Raw genomic sequence first — 9,576 nt, 5'->3', positions numbered from 1 at the left:
ATATATATATATATGTCTGGCCCTATTATGTATTCCGATTTCCTTTAATGACACTTAGGCCTACATGCTTAATCGCTTATATAAAATCTACTGGATTAGAGTAGCAAATATCACATCTATGTTTGTATTACATAGTATATAATCGCTGCTTGTTTTATACTTATATATATATATATATATATATATATATATATATATATATATATATATATATATATATATATATATATATATGCACCTATCATCATGGAATATCTGATTTCTTTCAGTGCTACTTAGGCCTACCATTTTAATAGCTTTTATATTAGGACTATTTTTGTATTGCTAATTATCTGAGCTTCAACGGAATTAGAACTAGCAAGAAACTTAAAATTACTTAGTTCACTTCAATAAAGCTTACCTTGTATTAACTGGACGCCAGCAGTGAAGACTACTATGCTCATCCGTGGAGAATGTCTTCTCATCACAAAAATTACTTTCTTCCAGAAATCATCGGCCACTGGGTAATATTGTAAAGCAAACCCTAACCTCTCTTCTTTATATTTTTCAGTCATGAGGGGTTTCTTAGCAGGAATATGATGAAATATCTTAGCCTCATGCAATCGGTTACGAATGGTTTGGGCATCAACTTGAAGGCCATGTTCTCTCTTGATAGCTACGGCGGTTGTCAAGGGAGTTTGTCGATTGCTTCAATGATTCGATGATCTTCCTCAGCAGTGGTGCAACGGGGTCGTCCACTTCTTGTTAATATATTTATATTTCCTCGTTCTCTTTGTCGTCGTATCCATCTATGCACGGTCGTTCTGTGTATGCCAAGCTGCCGAGCAATATCTCCGATGGAAACATGAGCCCCATGCAGGCTAATGATCGATAACCTGAGAGATAGTGTAGTGTGGTTGCGCCTGTTACCCATCTTACGGTGCAAGTGACGAATGGCGATACAGTTTAACTTCCCGCGTAAGTGTGGCATCACACGAGCACTTGCGATGTTATGAGATTTTTTTTTTTTTTGTGTTTTTGACAACGATTATGGTAGAATTATATCATTCCTTATTTATGTAGTATCGGTGATGATTATTCAATATTATTTTATTAGTTACTAAGTTTTTATTTGGATTCGAAATGAGGTTTCTTATTTGACTCTTTTGCCCAATCATCTGGCACGAAATTTTTCAAAATGTTTCGTTATTTTTTGTAATATAAATTTTTCGCTGGCCAATCTTTTTTATATTGTTAACCGTACAATTAATAACCAAAAACAAATAAGAATAGCAAATTTCATTGTATATATCAAAAGAATAAATTATTATTAGGTGAACGAAAACTTCTGGAACATGTTGCAGAATATTTTTGAGTGAGTTTACATAGAGTATAATAGTAAATTACTACGACGATAAATAGAATTATTTCTCTAATAGTAAGTATTGGGAAACTGATTGTAAATTCAGAAAATAAATTTCTATCAAAGTAAACCTCTCCAAGCCCGCTTCCTCAGCCTGGCATAATATGTGCCTACCTCCAAGGAAACAGCCTCTGGGTCGAACCCTTCCCTCCAAGGCTGCCCTCAAGAGACTGGTGAGCCTTGGGGGCTTTTGGACCCCATCCTTGAGGTGCTTGGGCCCCTCTCCAGGCCAGCTTCCCCTGCCTGGCAGGATATTTGCCTTCTTCCGAGGAAGCAGCCTCTGGGTCGGACCCTTCCCTTCAAGAGACTGGCAAACCTTTTGGGCTTTTGGGCCCATCCTTGAAGTTCCTGGGCCCTCTCCAGGCACGCTTCCCCAGCTTGGCAGGATGCCTGCCTTCCTCTGAGGAAGAAGAATCTGGGTTGTACTTTTCCCTTCAAGACGTCCCTCAAGAGTCTGGCGAGCCTTTTGGGCTTTTGGTCCTCATCCCCTCTCCAGTCACGCTTCCCCAGCCTGGCAGGAGACTGTCGAGCCTTGGGGGCTTTTGGGTCTCATCCTTGAAGTTCTTGTGCCCTCTCCAGGCCCACTTCCCCAGCCTGGTAGGATACCTGCCTTCCTCTGAGGAAGCAGCCTCGGGTCAGACCCTTCCCTTCAAGGCTGCCCTCAAGAGACTGGCGAGCCTTGGGGGCTTTTGGGTCTCATCCTTGAAGTTCTTGGGCCCTCTCTAGGCCCACTTCCTCAGCCTGGCAGGATACCTGCCTTCCTCCAAGGAAGCAGCCTCTGGATCGGACCCTTCCCTTCGAGGCTTCCCTCAAAAGACTGGCCAGCCTTGGAGGCTTTTGGGCTCCATCCTTGAGGTGCTTGGGCCCTCTCCAGACCCACTTCCTCAGCCTGGCAGGATACCTGCCTTCCTCCGAGGAAGCTGCCCTGATCGGACCCTTCCCTTCGAGGCTTCCCTCAAGAGACTGGCCAGCCTTGGAGGCTTTTTGGGTTCCATCCTTGAGGTGCTTGGGCCCTCTCCAGGCCCACTTCCTCAGCCTGGCAGGATACCTGCCTTCCTCCGAGGAAGCAGCCTCTGGATCAGACCCTTCCCTTCGAGGCTTCCCTCAAGAGACTGGCCAGCCTTGGAGGCTTTTGGGCTCCATCCTTGAGGTGCTTGGGCCTTCTCCAGGCCCACTTCCCCAGCCTGGCAGGATACCTGCCTTCCTCCGAGGAAGCAGCCTCTGGATCGGACCCTTCCCTTCAAGGCTGCTCAAGAGACTGGCGAGCCTGGGGGCTTATGGGCCTCATCCTTGAAGTTCTTGGGCCCTTTCCTGGCCCACTTCCCCAGCCTGGCAGGATACCTGCCTTCCTGCGAGGAAGCAGCCTCTGGGTCGGACCCTTCCCTTCAAGGCTGCCCTCAAGAGACTGGCGAGCCTTGGGGGCTTTTGGATCTCATCCTTGAAGTTCTTGGGCCCTCTCCAGGCACGCTTCCCCAGCCTGGCAGGATACCTGCCTTCCTGCGAGGAAGCAGCCTCTGGACCGGACCCTTCCCTTCCAGGCTGCTCTCAAGAGACTGGCGAGCCCTGGGGTCTTTTGGGCCTCATCCTTGAAGTTCTTGGGCCCTCTCCAGGCCTACTTCCCCAGCCTGGCAGGATACCTGCCTTCCTCCAAGGAAGCAGCCTCTGGGTCGGACCCTTTCCTTCAAGGCTGCCCTCAAGAGACTGTCGAGCCTTGGGTGCTTTTAGGCCTCACCTTTCTTCTTGTTTTCTCGTCCTCTTCTGAATTTCCATTTCCATTCTTCAGATAGTTCTCTTTTAGCTTCTTCATCTTCTCCTTTTAAACGATCTCCATTTACATCCAAGTCCCTTCACCATACTCTTTGCTTTCTCTTACCCTGCTTTTCAAATATGACACTTGCTTTTTCTAAAGGCTTCAAGATGATTTGAAGCTTCTCGGAGGTTGCTCCTGGAGACTTTGGAGTTTGGCGCATTCGCGAATGGTATTTCTCTTTCCTTCTAGGAGCTGGAGACTAAAGGATTCCAAAATGTCTTCAAGGAAAGTCCTGAAGGTTTTAGATCATTGTAACATCGCGTTAACCATTACTTACAGTTCTTTTTCATATATATATATATATATATATACTTCTGAGTCTGAAGATACGTTGGAGCTTTTTTGGAGCGAATGGGAACGGCAACTGAAGGCGACTTCCGTCTCTGTGTCAAGTATATCCGACAGATCTAGTCTCATCTCACTAAGCAGATCCAGGAGGTCCTCTACAGAGATGGAAGTCGCCTTCAGTTGCCGTTCCCACTCGCTGCAAAAAAGGTCCAACGTATCTTCAGACTCAGATGACAGCTCTAGTGTTGATAATGTAAAAATCCTCTCCATTCTGGAGCGGGGGAGTCCTCGGTTCATTCTGGGGCGGAGAAGTCCTCGGTTCGTTCTAGGGCGGGGGAGTCCTCGGCTTCTGTCCACTGGACCAGATGAACCAACAGAGTCCTGCGAAACCGTCTTCTTACTTGCTGATCAACATTCCCATGTCTCTCATTACCTTCCGCAGACGTGTGCAGTCTTCTCTCAGGCTGGCTAGTATCCTCATCAGTTCGCGTGTATCTCTCCAGGTCTTAGCCAAGGCCCCTTCATTTCTTCTTATCGACGTTCTGTCTCGGCCACGTCTGATGGGAAATCGTCTCACTCTCTTTTCGGCATTTCGACTTGGATGTCTGCAGGTACTTCAGCAAGCGCGATCCAAGGATCAATTAGCAGTCCAGGGCGACGACAGCTGCGTAAATTAACATTCTGATTTGCTTAGGCAGGCTTAGCTTACCGCAAAGTGCAGTCTTCAGCAATATATAGGAAGGTCGAAAGAATTTATGATTTTTGAAAAAATCATAAAAAAAGAAAAATTAAAATATATCTTAGAAAATATTCCAGGATTTCGAGCGAGAGAATTTCTCTTTACTTTTTTCTGTAAACGTTTAGGTTTTCCGGATTATAAAAACTCCGGGTCCGAGGACTTGAGGAGGTTTATGAACGACAAGGTAACATTAACTTACTTTGCTCCTATTTATATACAAATCCATTAGATTCATTCAACCCTCTGATGAATATATCGTGTCGAATCGTAAACCAAGAGCTTTCATAGTACCCGTCCACCCCACTTGTTCGAGTAAAGGAGACATACACACATATACATACAGTACATACATACAAAAATATATTCATATATGTATAATATATATATATATATATATATATATATATATATATATATATATATATATATATATATATATATATATATATATATATATATATATTTACAAATATTAATGCTGGTGGCCCTCGATGTATTTAGTTGTAGGAATATGAGACAGATGGCGCCCTGCATAGGCTGGGCAGTTCAGAAAAGCAAAAATGCTATGGCATTAGGAACCTAAGCCTCAGAGAGGGCTTACACAATGACCCTAGTTATGGTGACTTAAGCTATCTTCCTCTCTATTCTATGCATTCGGCGATGCCTTTGTCAAGGTCGGATTACCTGGGGCGGTATGTCAAGCGCCTGCCTTACCTTTGGGAACGGTTGGCGGTCGGGCAGAGAGAGAGAAAACGGTCACTGAACCAGGGTGCACGCGAGAGCGTCAACGCCATTCTTGTTCTTTATTACTTTTACTCCTACGCTCTATCTTAATTAGTGAATTGGGAAGACTGCCAGAATACGACTCCTGAGGTCCTCGTTTACAGCGACTGACGCTCACTGTAAGTCCGATTCTTGTTGGAGCTTCATCGATTGACTAGTACTTGTATTTCACATTTTTTTCTTTTTCCTTCAGCCACCACTTATGGTATATGTGTTTACGAAGTCTAGATTAAGCCAAAGTATTATATTGTTAGCTTCAACCTCGTTATTCCAGTAAAATACCTAGGTTAGGTAAGCAAAACAGTTTTAAGTCTCGATGCTTTGTATGCCTCGTTCGATGTTGGGGGAAGAACCATTGCGTTTGAAATCTAAATTCATCTCAAATATTCTTGTTAAGTTAATTACCCTTAACTGGCGACCTTTGGCCAATTAACGACTGTCTTTGAGGTTAACTTTTGGCTTCATGGCAGGTTACTTTATATTCTTGGTCTGCAGGGCCGAAAAATTACGTAAATTGAATAATAAAATGATCTGCCGAGACCTACATTTGTAACATAATATATATATATATATATATATATATATATATATATATATATATATATATATATATATATATATATATGAATATCAAAGTAAACTGTCAATCGTTGTTTCCTGAAACCAGGCAACAATGATTCGAATCTTGCCGTGGTGACGAAGCACTTGTCAATTATAATTTCCCTTGGGTGTAAATTATTCCCAAGTACAGTGAATTGGATACTAAACTATAATTGTGTCTTTATATGTGTGAATACACAAAAACACACACATATACGGTATATATATATATGTATATATATATATATAATATACATATTTATATATATAATGTGTATGTGTATATTAATCTATCTATCTATATATATTATATATATATATATATATATATATATATATATATATATATATATATATAATATAGGAGGGAGAGAAAGAGAGAGAGGAGATATATATATATATATATATATATATATATATATATATATATATATATATATATATATATGTATATATATATATATATATATATATATATATGTGTGTGTGTGTGTGTGTGTGTGTGTATATACATATAAATATATAGGAGGAGAGAAAGAGAGGGAGGTAAAGATAAATATATGTATATATGTATGAAATTTTCCCACATGCACCGTGACTTTTTTCATATTTACAAATATTAAGCAACACGTTTCGTTTTATTTCTAAATTCACAAAAGCTCGGCAATAACTTACACCTTCGGGGAATTATAAGTAACAAGAGCTTCGTCACCAGTAGGATTCGACATGCCGCATGGTTGAGAAACAACAAAAAATACAGTGACTATGACGACTGAGCTATGAAGAGAGGTATAAGTAGATGTCGACTATGCTAAGGGGTACATATGCCTGTTTTGTACAGAACGGTCGAAAGTAACTTCTGTTTGTCTTGATGGCTCAGTGGTCAAAGTCACTGAATGTTTGTTGTTTCCCAACCAGCCGGCGTGCGGATCGAACTCCACTAGTGACAAAATATTTGTCACTTATAATTCCCTACAAGGCGTAAGTATTTGATGCAGAGTGTGTTGGATATATATATAATTCTCATGATGTTGCCTTGTAATACGTATATCCTCATGATTTTGACATATTGAATTTTTCATGTGTTGCGTTTAATATAATGGTTGTTGAAGTGTCATATTTAGTCGGACATCAGATCTCAAAAGTACTAATGATTACTTGATAGTAGTTTTCAGAAATGTTGTTATAATTTTAATAGTAACGTAATTTAGAAACGAATATCTTCTGGTAATAGTAGCATGTGAACACGTGTGTGTGTCTACCAAGGTTGTTTCCATTTCAGTTGTCATCAGTTGAGATAAGAGGGAACGCTTTGTTTTGGGTTAGGATGATGACAGATTTGCAAAACAACGCCAATCTGGTCCGGCACGGGCCTCAAGACGAGTGATTTCATGCTGTTGCATGCATATTTGAGCTCACGTCTGCCACTTTGAGAGAAAGAATACGTGTCCTGACTAATTACGTCATGTTTTGTAAGATGCGTTCAAAACGTTTTGCTGGGATGACGTAACTTTCCTTCTAGAAGCTCCATTGTATCCGCACCCAAAACGCTTAATGACGTCACCTCTCCTGCTTCTAGAACTTTTGTATCTCGTACCAAAATGCTTTAATGACATCATGTAATTGTTTCACGTATTATTGAATCCTAAAATTTGTTTCATTCTGATTTCTGAGACCAGTCGATTTGGTTCCATATCTCTCTCTCTCATTCCTAATTAGAAGAGATTACTTTTAACGTAAATTTTGTGGTCACTTAACATTAACTTTGAGATCTGAATTTAGCAAAGTATTTAGTTCTGTAATGGTGCCTGGTAAAAAAGTGTGTATTGTACCCAGCTGCAGCAAGTGATTTACAGAGGTTTTCATAAGTTGTGTAAGGTAACGAAATTTTACTTATTGATACCATGGTATGATGTTAGAGGTTATGGTGTGATAAGTTAGGAAATTTTGAACAAGTGAAATCATTATTGATAAATCTTACGTGTATTTTTGTGTGTTTTTCTATTTACAATTTCTTTGTATTTTCAAATTTTTTTTATGTTTGTGATGTAACATTTATTTACATAGCATTGTAAATATTTCTTGGTAATTTAACATTGCATACTTAATTTAACATTGCATACTTAATTTAACATTGCATACTTGATTTCATTTATTGAGATTTTCTTTTTTTAAATCTTGAGTAATTCTTGATAGTTTAAAATTTTACTTGATTAATTTAAATTCCTGATAAAGTTTTTTTGTGAATTAGTTTTGTTTCTTAATTTAATTCAAGAATTCCATTGAGTTTTGTGTTATTTTCAACTAATAGTAAATTTTTCAGATTGTGAATTCTAATTAATTGTGAATTCTAGTTATAAACTTTGAATCTGAAAATAAATTTTTGTATTTAACATTTTTAGAAAACAGTGTTTCATTTATTGATCACCAGTGAATAGGATTGATTGTGTGTGCATAAGGCAAAGGATAAACATGTTTTGTTCTTTTAGTTTTACTAAAGTGAATTAAGACCAGGGAAACAGTTAGAGTTTTTTTGATGGAGTGATGCCCTTTACTCTAGAAGATTTCTAGTTTAATTTTTTATACTCTCATATTCTGACGAACTTAGTTTGATTTTTCAAGTGATTGATAAATAAGTTTTTTCTTAAGGGATCACTGTTATCTTTAGAGTACTCAGTCGTAACAATTAATGTTATGGAGAGTTCAGGTATCTGGCTGAAGGAGGCATATTTTTTGAATCTGAGATTGAAGGTGTAATAACCAGGTACTTGATACGCATCGTGACATTATATTGTTTGGTGCCCAGAGAGCCCTGTGGAACAAAACAAAAATATCACTCTGGTTTATGGTTTATACTGGTGGTTTTTAGGGATATTTTGATAGGAGAGTGACCACATAGTTATTTTTTGCTTTGTATTGTGAATTATTTAGTTGAGTAACTTAGAGAAAATGGCTCTGTTCAGTATGTTCAGAGGTTTTGTAGCTCCTTCCATCCAAGAGTTATCTGAATCCAACCTGACTAAGGCACAGTGGATTGCTTTACAGCAGCATGTGGGGGTAATGTGTCTAGTGGGTATGATTATGGCACAAATCAAATATATTGCAATCCAAGCATTGATGGACTCTGGTAAAGTAGATGAAGAGTTAGAGAGGCACAGGAATTGTTGAATGCAGCTGAGGCAGAATTTACAGATAAACATGAGCAAAAGAAAGAGAAAAGTGATGCAGAAGCAGAACTTAGACGTATAGGAGCAGAAGAAAATTTGATTAAGCTGAGGATACAGGCTGACAGAGAGAGAAATGCAAGCAGAAAGAGAAAGAGAAGATAGAGAGAAAAGAGAAAGAAAGGAGAAGAGAAGAAAAAAGCAGCAGAAGAAGAAAGAGAAAGAGCAAAAGAAGAAAGAGAAAGAGCAAAGGAGGAGAGAAAGAGCAAGAACATGAAAGGGAGATGGAGTTAACAAAGCTCGATCCACATTACCTGTAATACCATCTAACCTCACTCAAGGTAATTCAGACCCTGTATTTGATGTAGTAAGAGTGCAGAAATTAATTCCAAAATTTACAGAAGAAGCCCCAGATGAGTTTTTGATCACTTTGAAAAAGTAGCTTCAGGTATGGGATGGCCAGAGGATAAATGGTCGGTCTTGTTACAGAGTGTTCTCATTGGTAAAGGAAGAAGTGCCTATTTAGCCTTATCAGCTGATCAGTGTAAAGAGTACAAGGTACTCAAACATAATGTGCTACAAGTTTACCAGATGACCCTGAATATTATAATGAAAGATTCAGATCTTTGAGAAAGGATGACAAGATAACTTTCTTGGATTATGCTTTACAAAGTAAGAAGATGTTTTAAATGATGGTTGGAGGGCTGCTAAGTTAAATCTATGGACGAACTTGAGGAGTTAGTAGTTCTAGAACAATATCTTAGAGGAATTCCTGAACACATAAGAGCCT

This window comes from Macrobrachium rosenbergii, chromosome 53 (genome assembly GCF_040412425.1).
Source record: "Macrobrachium rosenbergii isolate ZJJX-2024 chromosome 53, ASM4041242v1, whole genome shotgun sequence".
Taxonomy (NCBI): domain Eukaryota; kingdom Metazoa; phylum Arthropoda; class Malacostraca; order Decapoda; family Palaemonidae; genus Macrobrachium; species Macrobrachium rosenbergii.
The sequence above is the reverse complement of the archived record's forward strand: the minus strand, read 5'-3'. Positions refer to the sequence as shown.